Consider the following 12,895-nt stretch of genomic DNA (forward strand, 5'->3'; position numbering starts at 1 on the left):
TGATTATTTTTTGAAAATATTTCAATGATTTGTTCCAGTTTCTGGAACTATTTATAAGAACTAAATGTTATGCTAAAAAAAGGTACTGTTATTGTGTACCGCTAAATGCCCCAACATCCATCTATCTATCTATCTATCTATCTATCTACAGAATGTATCTATCTTTATCCATCCATCATTATATTTAGCTGATAATTGACAGTTCTATACCAAGCAGTAACTTTTATATGAAAACTGCATAACAGTCACAAAGGCTGTTTATGATGTCAGCCAGTCACATGAGCAGCACACTGAGGTGACATCACAACCTACCTGTATTTTACCACATCTATCTATCTATCTATCTATCTATCTATCTATCTATCTATCTATCTCTAGCCAAGACTAGGTTCTGGGTTGTGTTGCAACTTCCATTACCTTTTTTGTGTATTTAAAGCCCCATCTCACCTGTTTCTTAGTCTGTTTTTAATGTCGAGGAACCCTAGAAAAAAGTGACAGAGAATTAGATCATGCCAAAAAAAAGAATGTATTTGCACCCCTTGCATTGCAACATGGTTTGTCCAGGTACACAGTTACTTGCTATTTCTTACTCTATTCCCAAAGCTGAATCAGGCCCAATGTGTCATGCCCAGGGAGAGGAGTATAGCAAAGAGAGAGGAAAGGGGAAAGAGGAAAGACCTGTTCTCCCAAGATTGACCATAAATGAATATATCTAACCAGTATCGGCAGGTGGAAGAGGAGCAACTTGGATTAGGGGATCAGTGGCCACCATTCTGAGTTCATACCATGTAGTGCATTGGAGACAATGTCAAACTAGCTCTCCCATACCGAGAAGACACATTCAGTCTGGGTTTCCTTATTGCAGCAAGGTCTCCACACAATCAATTCTGAGTAGGAAAGACAATTTCAAGAAAAGGGACATCTGTGGAGGCCCAGAGCCTGAGGAGATTATTTTGTCATTGTAACTCTGTGAGAAACTGCTGCTAATTGGCTGCCTGGATATTAAGTAGGTGGGATTTACGGGAGTTTTGCTAATTTGGCCATGGGAGCAGGCTGTCTTGTCTATGTTGATTTTCTTTTTAAGTTACATCTAGATTATATTACATCAAAGACAGAATAAGATTTTAGGTAAGTACTAACTTTTAGATTTAAGGTAATTACTATCGTTTTTATTATTATTTTATTGCAATAATAATAATAATAATAATAATAATAAAACTGATATCACAGAGTCAGTTTATTTATTTTACCATCAGGATAAAATTATTGTTAATTCTCTCAAAAGGGGCAATATTATTTCTTTACTGTATGTTGTAGCCAAAAAGTTGTTGTTTTTTTCCATTAGTTACTATGCAATAAATAAATAAAAACAAGCATTCAAGTGTTAGAATTGACATTACCACTGACAATGAGGAAATAAAATAAGTTTCACAATTGTTTTTGTGTATTTTATTAATGCAAGAAAAACTAAGCATATTAATATTTAGCAGTACATATTTATTTCATGTTACAAATGTACTCTTTTAGCAAGAAATAAATGAAATGCACTCATTTACCGTTTAGTTTTTTGACTATTTGTTATGAAAAACTCTCACTTTACAGTAATTAAGCCATCTAATTTTACAATTGAAAGGCCAAAGAGCAAATGTTATACACTTTACTTTAATGCACAAAGGGTTAGTCCCCACTGCAATAATTTTTACTTTTACAGGACAATAGAACATTAGTGGGCAATTATGTTCAAGGCTAAATTTAATTATCTCAGAAATGTGCAGTGACCCATCTGTGTGCCACAAATAATCTACTATCTCTCAGACCTAACTATGGTTTCCACTTTCATGTTTTAGAAAGATTCTATTACACACATATATAGAGCATTGTGAAGATCAACCACCCATGTAGCAAACCATGATATGTACCAAATATGAGGTTCTCATAGCAATGGTATTATATTTCATACATAAGACAATTTGGAATGTATCTAGAGATGAATGTCTACATAGGAAAAGATACACTAACAAATAGCATATGTTCATGCATATGTCGCATCTGTTTTTACCTATACATTCCAGATTGGATGGAGAATTACTTTTTCTCTGATACAAGTTTTTCTCCATATTTGGTTGAGGTTCACGGTTTTTCCTTGGATGATGAATGTATGAATAAGAAGTGAACAACAGAGATAAAAAAAGATACCTTTATAGGAGATTCCAGTGCTTTTAATTTGTAAGTGTGGTACGTCTATGTCTACCATTTGAGGGGTGTATTTCTTAAGGTGGAGACTAAAGAAACCTTTACATGATTACAGTGGTGATTATTCCTGTGAGTTGGGGTTCGCTCTACACTGTGTGTTTATAAGAGAGACTTTATATTTGAGCAAGTAAAAGACATACTGCGCTATGAATATATCTTCTGGCTTTTCTTTTTCGGTTATCCATGTTTGAGGAATACGATGCAGAAGAATAAAGAGTGGAGGAACTTCACTAGATATTTAATCTGCGGAAATTTGCATATATTGGACTGATAAAGGAGTAAGTATATACTATTTACCATTGTGGAGGAGATTATCCTCTGTATCTTCATTTTTTATGTATGAAAATTTGCCATTTTTATCTATTCTTTTGATTTTAATATTTCCCTTTGTTTATATATATATATGTCTAGCGCCAATCCCAGTGTGGTATTCCACTTATTTGTTATTTAGAGTACAAAACAGGCAACAGGAAACATTAACAAATGTTTTACAGAGTAATATGTAAAGTTATTGCATTAAACACTTACCTATTAGCCGCCAATGTTCACTTTGCCTCTCAGATAAATGTTTTTATATTCCTGATTGATACAAGGAGTAATGAAAAGACGCATCGAATATATGGATATAGATTAATGGAATGGTAATGTTTCTGGTTATGAAATATTGGTGGCGATTCAATTCAGCGTGATTAGAATAGTGCCAGGAAGTTGGTCCCAGAGCTATTCAATTCATCGCGCTGTTAGGATTAGGATGACTAATTGATTTCTTCTGGCATCCTCCTGGGGTGCGAGGAGAAACACGACTAATGTGCCCACCAAAAGGCTGTTTTCTGGCTTAACACAGCGCTGACAGCCTCGCGGCCGTCACTTTTGTCGGAGAACGCTGATTCTCACGACTAAACACCAAGTTAAGTTGCGAGAACAGGCATTCTCCATCTTAACTTGTAATAATCGGACTGAACAGCGCACTGACTTAAATAGCTGCGGGACCAACTCACCGGCGCTATTCAACATGTGCTGAATTGTTTCGCCCTCATTGATTAATTTTGTAGCAGAGCTACAGGGGCTACATATGTTACATAAATGTTCCCTATGACATGCAGATAAATGAGCAATGCTGTAAAATGCAACTGAATAAATTGGTTGATTGTTGGCCATATTACGTAATGTAATATCCAACATTTTAGTCAGCAGCTGTATTGCTGTGTGGATGCTTGTCAAAGACTCCCTAGGGGAGATGCATCAAGCCTCGGAGAGAGATAAAGTGGAGTAGATGCCCAAAACAACCAATCAGCTTCTAACTGACATTTCATAGACTGTGGTAGATGTTACAGTTAAAGGTTGATTGGTTGCTTTGGGCAACTTCACTTATTTCTCTCCAAGGCTTGATACATGTCCCCAATAGTCACTGGACACAATTCTTACAGTTTCCACGATAACTCAACCAAATTCCCAGCGCATCCCATTAAGCCTTACAAGTGACCTGTACACGTGATTGCTGTTCCTAGCTCTTTGCTGGTCCCGCCAACGCCACCCCAGTATGGAAATGGCAATTGTAAACAAATGTTATGTTAAATAAGAATATAAACAAAAGAGGAATGAAGTTATGTGTGTAATTGTGTGAAGTATTTCATAAAACTGAAAAATGAAAGTATACATTGCTTAATGCAAGGAATATAAATGTTAAAGACAGGCTTCACATTTAATAAGTAATGAAAACTGCTCTTTGTCACTCCCCTGTGTGACAGCCTAGGAAGGACACACCGGATCTGATTCAGAGCCACGCAACCATATGTGCACATAATAGTGGAGATGTACTAAGCTCTGAAAAGTGATAAACTGGAGAGTGTTAAAGCACCAGCCACTCAGCTCCCAACTGTCATGTTACAGGCTGTGTTTGAAAAATAACAGTTGGGAGCTAATTGGCTGGTGGTTTATCACTGTCCAGTTTATCACTTTTCAGAGCTTAGTACATCTGGTCCCTATACTGAAGGAAAATACAGTGTTTTTTTTGTCATCTTCAATAACAGGAGTTTTTCCGATTATCCCACTATATCCCCATTGGAATATACAAGTGATTACTCATGATATATATGTTATATGTTAAGATTTTTTATATTTATTGTGTCATATTGGTATGTATAAAGTATTTTTGTTATTAAAGAGTTCTATTCTTTTATTCAACCAAGCCTTTTATATTAACATTTATATCGGTAATACCTTTATAATACTTGGCATAAAAGCATTAGCAATGTTCTCTTTATTTTATCTTGTTTGCATAGACTACATTTGGTTAATGTCATCTGAAGATGGTGTTAGCCACAGGGTCCAATCTGCAGATGCTACAAATTTGTATTTTCAGCCGATATCCCACCAATAACTTTAGAGAAGTATTCCCTGTGACGAGGTGTAGCAAAAATATAAGTAGGTAATTAGGCAGAAGTTGTTGGTCTAAAAAAAGAGTTTGTATAAACATTCTAATCGTGGATCCAATCTTTGATGTATCTGCAAATTACTGTTTGATTATAAAGCCTAATGGTGCGTACACACGGTACGATTAAAATGGCCGATATGAACGATAACGATATCGATCATATCGTTATCGTTCATATCGTGCATTTTTCATATCGTGCATTTTTCGGTGTCCAATGACCTTCGATGCGCGGGCACATATGGACGATAACGATATTGTCCATCGCCCGTGCATGTAGGCCAACCTGGTCGATATCTACCAGGTTACTATAGGGACCTGCGATCGTTGATCGCAGGTCGTTGCCCATCGTTGGTGGGTTTGTGGCGTGCTGGATGATCGATATCGATCATCCAGCACACCTGGGAGATCGTTCAAAGATATCATTATCGTTGACGATCGTCCTGTGTGTATGCACCATAACATACATATGAGTAGTTTATCCCAACGGCAGGTTCAGTTTTTTAAAGCATTGTAAAACTAAATTTAGATTTATTGCCATTTCAAATAAAGTTATAGAAGGCAGAATTTAAGATTTTATCATAATTAGTAGAAGAAAGGAAAGAACCTGTAGTGGATATACAATCTTTGTGAAGGCTGACAACTTAAAATTTGACCTTCCCAAATAAGATAGCTGCGAATTTTCCTACCCAATTAGTTCAGATACAATTTTGTAAATAATCATTATAATATTTATGGTAAATAATAAATGAATGCTTTTAGGGAAGAGGATAACAAGATAAGGAATACTTTGTGGGCCCAATGTTAATCCAGAGGTCTGCTTCAGGGAGGACATATTCTAGAATCCAGTGCCAAAGCAACTGATTTATCAGGTACTCCCTACAAATACAGATATGAGCCCAAATTCTTATAAAAAGTAACAAATTGTCAACAATTGCTAAGACTTTAATCTTAGCTCTGCCAATTCTAATTCCCTGGAGGTTGTTGCAAGACTAAAATATCCTCTACAAAGAATCCAGGGGTAGATTACATAAGTGTGTGGATAAAGGACAGGCTTATTTCATGACCCTAGTTATGTGAATAGTATGTCCTTTCAGATCATTGTTAGAGCAGGAGCGAGTTCAGCATAAAAGACTTGTACTAATCTTGCGTTTGTCCAAATTTATGTTTTACAAATATGTTTTATAAGTGCATCCAAGAGACTTTGGCCAGACACTTTTTCTAAACTAAAACCATATTTTTGTATGATTTGGAGGAATACGAGGCTACAAATTGCTGTCAATTTGGATCTTGAACCGAATGGCTTTCATGAGTAAATCCTAATTAATGTTTGGTCAAAATATCATAACGTTAGTGTTTGCAGCCTGATAGACATGCTTTTGGCTAATAATTTAATATCCTTAGTGAAGAACGTATTAGTGCTATATGAGAGTCAATTCAGGACTTTTTGAAGAAGGACTTCTTTGAATGTAGGATAAAGGATGCTCTCAGGAAGATTTTTTTCAAAATGGTAAGCATCGGGACTAGGTCATTCATAAGCACTCTATAAAAGTTGTCATTAAAACCATTCTGAGCCAGGCAATGTATTAAATTTTAATATTTTTTGACAGAATTTAATCAAATCTCTTCAGTAATATCTCCACTGACTATTTCCCTTTGCTGGGTCAACAACTTAGGGAAAGCTGCTTCAGACAATATGAATGAGATAAATATACATAATGTTATGATAAACAAAGAGACAGGAGCTGGCTGTTAAATTTTACCCTGGGGGGTAAGTGCACATTACTGGCCCGTGAGCTGCGACCCATAATTAATTGATGTTTAGAAAAGATCAAAGAGCAAAAACCAAAAATACACAAAAATAAATGAATCTCACAATATGATATGTGCACTCCCCACAATCAGGGGTGGCTGCTAGTCACACAATGAATATAGGGCCTGATTCAGAGCCGGACGCTCTGACCAGAGCGCTCGCTCTGAATCAGGGCCCTCCTACATGAAAATGGAGCGGCCTCTTGGACACTCGCATAGCTGTGGGTGACCACCCACAGCTATAGCGAGCGTCCATGATGATGGTCACGATGTCAAGACCATCGCGACCATCGGGCTTGCGACGGAGACACTGCGGTAGGGTCTCGCTGCTGCAAGCCCTGGAGTGATTTTGGCTCTATCAGAGCCAAAATCACTCCCACTGACATCACTACTGATGTCAGTGGGGCCGGCTTCAGATGGTAGGCGTTCCCATTGGAACGCCTCCATCTGGCAGCCACGCCCCCGGCACGCCCACCAAAGGGGGCGTGCTGTCAATCAACATCGACAGCACGCCCCCTTTGGTGCGAGACCCAGAGCGACGGCTGTCCCGTCGCTAGCCGGGTCTTGCGCATGCGCAGTAGGGCACCATCGACCTGCTTGCGAGATTCCTGCGCTCGCAAGCGGGTCTGAATGACCCCCATAGTTAGATGAATAGTGTTGAACATCATGCCATTCAGGTGAAATACACCGTAGCTGATAGTGAATACAAAATTTGGTTACCACAAGGTGTCTGCGTACCGAAAAATAGAGTTGCTCATTTATATATTACAGCATCCTGCATCCTCCAAAAGGTGCAGTTCACAGCCAAGTGCCCAATAAGATCAATACATAATATATACATATAGGCCCTGATTCAGAGCCGGACGCTCTGACCAGAGGGCTCGCTCTGAATCAGGGCCCACCTCCATAAATATGGAGCGTCCTCCTGGACGCTCGTATAGCTGTGGGTCACCACCCACAGCATATACGAGCGTGCAGGATGATGGTCGCGATGGTCTTGACCATCGCGACCATCGCCACTGCATGCAGAAGCCTGCGGTTGAGTTTCTCAACCGCAAGGCCCGAGTGATTTTGGCTCTATCAAAGCCAAAATCACTCCCACTGACATCACTAGTGATGTCAGTGGGGCCAGCTTCTGACGGTAGGCGTTCCCTTGGGAGGTCTGGGAGGCACGCCCCCGGCACGCCCACCAAAGTGGGCGTGCTGTCAATCAACATCGACAGCACGCTCTCTTTGATCAGACACTACGAGCGAAGGAAAGTCCTTCGCTCGTCGCGTCTCACGCATGCGCACGACGGAGCTCCCTCCGTCGTGCGCATGCGCAGTGCAGACCATCGACCCACTTGCGAGCGGACAGCCGCTCGCGAGTGGGTCTGAATCAGGCCCATAGTGTAATAGCATCAAATAAAGATCAAATTATAAATGAAAACATTAGTGAAGCTTCATACCAAATAAACTTTCAACATACGTAGCAAAGATATCTTTTGATGAATTCCCAGTACAGATAAAGGTATCATTATATCATTTCAGTGAACATGGGCATTTGAAACGGACTAAATAAAATACTCACCAAAGTGTGCAATAAAGTATGTGGATGGCCTGGTACAAAAATTTATAATTGTGTCGCTTATCTGTGTATCTTTTCAGAGGCGTCAATTCACTCCATATCCCTCAGGGAGGCTCCAAACAAATGGTATAAATCCCCAGGCCTTAAAACAGAATGCACATTATATCATACAACTATTTTTCAGGATTTTATTTTCAATTAAAAATAAGAAGCTCACAATAAAAATGCTTGTGTAATATCTTATCTGAGAAACAATGGAAACAGGTAAAGATGGTAAGGTCTGCGTTTTATCCGACAGGACTTTATCAAATAGTAAGACCTGAAGGGACTCTTACCCTTTCATAAAGTACTGTTGGATAAAATGCATTAGTGTTCCAGATCTTTTACAACTGATGTGGTGCTAGTACTGCATGGTATGTTTTCCCCTTAGTGGCAAAAAAAGGAGCCACACCTTACCATCCTTACCTGCATCCACTGATTTATGCAATCATCGTTAAAACACGTTTTAAATCAGCAATCCTATGAAAAAAATGAAAAGTATTTTTTTTTTGTTCTGTCGCATGGCACATGATGTAATGAGCAGGAAGACTAGAATGCACTACTCAGATTTGTTTTAATTTTACATCCTACCCCTCCTTCTTCCCAGTGTGCCATCACATGGCATGATGGCAGCCATATTTATATTTTCCCTCCAGACAGTAATTTAAATGGAGATAATGATCTGTAGGATGATATATAAGAATAATGAATATAATGCATGCTTAAAAAATCCTTAATTTGATTAATTAAATAAATAAAAAAATGCAAATTATAATCTTCATTTGTCTAACTTTCATCAAAAATATATCTTAATAAACATTCTTTATAGTCAATGTCTGAGCTTTCTTATTTATCTTTATTCCAAGAGTTTAGAGATTTTTAGTTTTGCTCCTTACAAAAGGCTTATCCTGTAATATCTGAAGTAGTTAAATATGTCAGCATGTTTGAAAAAAAAATTTATCTTCTATTATCTTCTAAATAATGAAGGTAATAAAACCATAAAATACAATACAAAAAAACTTTGTTTATAGCCCAATTTAATTCTCAACACGAAAAAAAACTTAGCATGTATGGCCTAGAATTATGTATACAAGAGTTCCTAATTGAAAACAAATATTCCTGTATGTAACCTTAAACTGAAAATATAATTGACTGTTATAATGTAGACTAACTTTTTTTAATTACACACATTTTAAAGAATATTTATTTATTACACAGTGACTGTGTTTTACTATATAAATAACAGAATACACAATTTGCTTGTTTATCAGCTGTTAGAGTTACAATTCTATCAACTCACTAAGGTGCACCTTCGGTAAACAGCATATGAGGAAAATCTTGTGTCAAGTTAAAAACTAACTTATTGGAATATGTTAACATTGTTAATAAGTCAGTAATACATATTTTTACATATTATGATACTTTTCATTATTCTGACCCATCTCATTTGATTTTGAAATATATGGTAGTAGAGGTGATAAAACCAGCTGAACGCCGAAGAGTGACTGAAAATGAACCCTCTTAAACAGAAAGAAATATTATATACAATACAGTACATGTTCAATCTCATTCCTTATTTAAAAATAGAATAAAAATTATAAATAAAGTTTGAAAGGTTTTTCCTATTTAGATACTTTTACAATAACATTATAATATTGTACCCTTTATTTTAATTTACTGTACATTTTATGTTTCTCTGTAAGGCTATTCATATAATTTGTTTCCCTTAACTGTGTCACCTGTAAATTGTAGATGTTTCCATATATTCAGATGACAACTAATGCAATGTAACTAGCTATTACTAAAATGTTATGTATGTTAGGCTATTTATTTCTCTCTGTGGAAGTCAGTCACATAAAATCAATATGTTATTGATATTCTAGGTGATGTTGATGGTTAATATCATTTATACATACTATTCAAAGATTACAGAAATCTCCTTTCTCCATTTTGTGTCCTGTCAAACCCTACAAATTACAACTATTACTATATTAGTTCTATAGCTAATTTGTATTGGACAGACAAGCATGGATAATGTGAATGAATATTGAGTGAACCACAAAATGAGATACAGGCCTACAGCTGTATGAATTCAGCAAAATCTAATTTACATACATAAATAATGTATTAGTTGCAGCTAAATGTTATATAGTATCATGTTATTTGAATGAAACAATATTTTTTATTAAATAATTTTTTGCTTACTCAAAGTTTTAATTAGTCACAAAAGTCCTCCTATATGTGTTTGTCCAATTTTACACAAATTCTCAGCATGGATATAGCTAATTACAGGCATTTATTTAGGATGGGGAGAATACCATAACATCAGTTAGATAACTTTAATTTCCACACATTTTATTCTCATCAGACAATTATCTGCCTTTTGCCTATCTCCATTACAGAGGTAGGTCTACTATAAGAAAATTTTTTTGCACTGTTTCAAAATCAAGCATTAGGAAAATCTTCTAGAAATGTTGCATTTGCCCCTGATCTTGTGTAATCTACTGCACCGGACCTCCCATTAGCCTCTGCCACCGATTAAACATTTTTATTTATTATATTTAAATAATGTGTGCCCAGTCAGGAATGCGTTACCTCCGCGCCTGACCAGGAGGACGTTCTCCAGCTCCGCCTCCCCTGCATCGGCATTCGGCACCAACAGGATCATCTGATCCTGTTCATGCACAAGCGCATGGTGACGTCATGACGTCGGGCCATGCGCGATTACATTTTAGTGAAGAGCAGAATGGCAGCCACTCAGGGCTGCCATTAACGGGGGTCTTCCGGGATTGGAGTCCCGGGCCGAACACTTGGGGACGCCCTCCCGCTCTGCCTACATACACCAGTGGCCGGACATTCTGGGGGTCCTGCAGAGGCTGCCTGGACCCGACCCTGAGAGTATAGGCCAGCATCAGCGTGTCAGTATCCTGAGAAGCTGAGCAGAGCAGCACTGGGGTGGGGGCAGGGCCCAGCTGCCCAATGGCTGCTGCAGCAGCCAAGCTCAGAGGAGCAGGACTAAGAAGTTCCCTCTCTGTCCAGCGTTGTTATAGATAAGTGAGGGGGAAGAGTGTAGGTAAGATGAAGGAATGGGGGGCACAGTGTGGGTAGGATGAGGCAAGGAGGGCACAATGTGGGTGAGATGAGGGAAGGGGGGCATAGTGTGGGTGAGATGAGGGAAGGGGGGGCAGAATGTAGGCAGATGATGGAAGGGGGCAGAGTGTGGGTAAGATGAGGGAAGGGGGGCACAGTGTGGGTGAGATAAGGGAATGGGGGCACAGTGTGGGTGAGATAAGGGAAGGGGAGCACAGTGTGGGTGAGATGAGGAAATGGGGGCACAGTGTAGGTGAGATGAGGGAAGGGAGGCACAGTGTGGGTGAGATGAGGAAATGGGGGCACAGTGTGGGTGAGATGAGGGGGCACAGTGTGGGTGAGATGAGGGAAAGCGGGCACAGTGGGTGAGATAAGGGGGCACAGTGTGGGTGAGATGAGGGAAAGGGGAGCACAGTGTGGGTGAGATGAGGGAAGGGCGGCACAGTGTGGGTGAGATGAGGGAAGGGTGGCACAGTGTGGGTGAGATGAGGGAAGGGGAGTGGTACATATGGTTATTTGGACACAGGAGCAAGTTGTTATGTTGGAATGAGTGCTGGCAGAACCATGGACTAGTGTGTATGTATATATGTATATATGGGTTCAGTACCCTCCCTGTAACTCCCCCTAAGTGTCCATGCCTTCACTCTCCCCGTAACTTCACCTCAGTGCCTCTGCCTTCACCCTCCCTGTAGGTACCCCTCAGTCTTCCTGCCCTCACCCTCCCTGTAAGTCCCCCAGTGTCCCTATCTTCACCTCCTTGTAACTCTCCCTCAGTGTCTCTGCACTCACCCTTCCTGTAACTTCACCTCAGTGTTCCTACCCTCACCCTCCTCATAACTTCACCTCAGTGTCCCTACCCTCACCCTCACAGTAACTTCACCTCAGTGCCTCTGCCTTCACCCTCCCTGTAAGTCCCCCACAGTGTCCCTATCCTCACCCTCCCTGTAACTCCCCCACAGTGTCCCTATTCTCACCCTCCTTGTAATTCCCCCTCAGTGTCCCTACCCTCATCCTCCTCTTAACTTCACCTCAGTGCTCTGCCTTCACCCTCCTTGTAACTCCACCTCAGTTTCTCTGTCCTCAAGAGTGACTAATTGTGGATGTGTCATAAGGACACGCCCCCTTCCAGTCAGCCATGAGCGTGTGTGTGCACATGAAGACTCTGCTTGCACCTCAGCTCCCTGTCCTACCCCAGGTCTGGCTGGAACACTAATATAAATAATGTTATAAGTCTTTGCTGCCTAAATAATGATCACAAAACACAGTGCCAAACTTCCAATGTAACATAATTTCTGGTAATGGGTTGGAACTGGGACCACCCATTACCAAATGTCTAGTTTTGCCTATGTGTACAAGTACATTCTGCATGTAACTACACCTGCATGGTTCCATCTGCCATGCAGAACAGCAGATGGGATGAAGCGATGAACAGTGGCGTAACTAAGGGGGGTCGGGCAGGGTGCGTGCCCTGGGCGCCGTGGGACCGGCGGCGCCCTAGTTAGCCACCAGTGTAGCGCCGTCCGCAATGAGTGCGGTCAGCGCTACACATTTACACAGGACCGGCACTAGGCTTCCAGCGCCGGTCCTGTGCTGCACGCCTGAGCCCGTTCCCTCCCCCTGAGTGCTTGCCCAATAGCGCCAGGAGGCGGGCTCAGGCTGTGCATAACACACGCATCGCCGCCAGCGCTGGCGGCGATGTGTGT

General features: G+C 40.1%; 1 protein-coding gene across 3 annotated transcripts in view; it reads right to left on the reverse strand.

Annotated features, from left to right (window-relative positions):
- LOC148514937 (agouti-signaling protein-like) overlaps positions 1 to 12,895 on the reverse strand; it is a 136,325-nt gene that overhangs the window by 4,010 nt on the left and 119,420 nt on the right. Inside the window, exons 4-5 of one of the 3 annotated variants that reach the window (XM_088480800.1) lie at positions 8,067 to 8,205; positions 448 to 481 (exon numbers count right to left, since the gene is read on the reverse strand). The exons of 1 other annotated variant lie outside the window; for it this stretch is intronic. The gene's annotated coding sequence lies outside the window, so the exon portion shown is untranslated. The remainder of the gene's footprint in view (positions 1 to 447; positions 482 to 8,066; positions 8,206 to 12,895) is intronic. One more of the 3 variants, XM_088480801.1, reaches the window with a different exon arrangement.

This window comes from Taudactylus pleione, unplaced genomic scaffold, assembly GCF_031769625.1.
Source record: "Taudactylus pleione unplaced genomic scaffold, aTauple2 ptg000256l, whole genome shotgun sequence".
NCBI classification, from domain to species: domain Eukaryota; kingdom Metazoa; phylum Chordata; class Amphibia; order Anura; family Myobatrachidae; genus Taudactylus; species Taudactylus pleione.